This window comes from Nestor notabilis, unplaced genomic scaffold (genome assembly GCF_000696875.1).
Source record: "Nestor notabilis isolate BGI_N333 unplaced genomic scaffold, ASM69687v1 scaffold22058, whole genome shotgun sequence".
Classification (NCBI taxonomy): domain Eukaryota; kingdom Metazoa; phylum Chordata; class Aves; order Psittaciformes; family Psittacidae; genus Nestor; species Nestor notabilis.
The window spans coordinates 45,871-46,400 of NW_009939932.1; the positions used below are offsets into that span (position 1 = coordinate 45,871).

At 64.7% G+C, this 530-nt stretch overlaps 1 pseudogene; it reads right to left on the reverse strand.

The window, feature by feature from the left end:
- The window catches only part of LOC104410060, a 5,127-nt pseudogene extending 4,674 nt beyond the window's left edge, over positions 1-453 (reverse strand).
- Positions 454-530: the final 77 nt, after the last annotated feature.

Sequence of the window (530 nt, forward strand, 5' to 3'; positions counted from 1 at the left end):
GGCGTCTCCCGTTTCCTCCACTTGCCCCAGGAGCTGGTAGGTGGGGGTGGCCTCCCGGTCCAGCCCACCCCGGGAAACCAGGTGCAAGAAAGCTCCTTCACCGCTGGGGTTGAGCGTGATGTTAAGCCGGAAACGTCCCTCCTCATTGCCGGCGACAATGCGATAGGAGCTATGGTCTACACCATTAGTGCCACTGTCGGCATCGGTGGCCGTGTCCAGGATAAGCTGTCGCCCGCTGCCTGTGTCCTCCTTGAAAGTCACCACGATGGAGGGGTCGGGGAAGACGGGCGCGTTGTCGTTGAGGTCGAGCACCAGGACCCGCACCTCGCTGGGATAAGTGGGCTGGCTGGAGAGCACCACCAGGTCCACCACATCGCTGGCCAGGCTCTCGCGGTCGATGGTGGTGCGGGTGTGCAGGGCTCCCGAGCTGGCGTTGATGGTGAAGAGGGCGTGCTGCTCGCTCAGCCGGTAGGTGAACCCGGGTCGTGTGGCGATGGTGCCCACCCAGGTACCGGGCGGCTGCTCCTCCA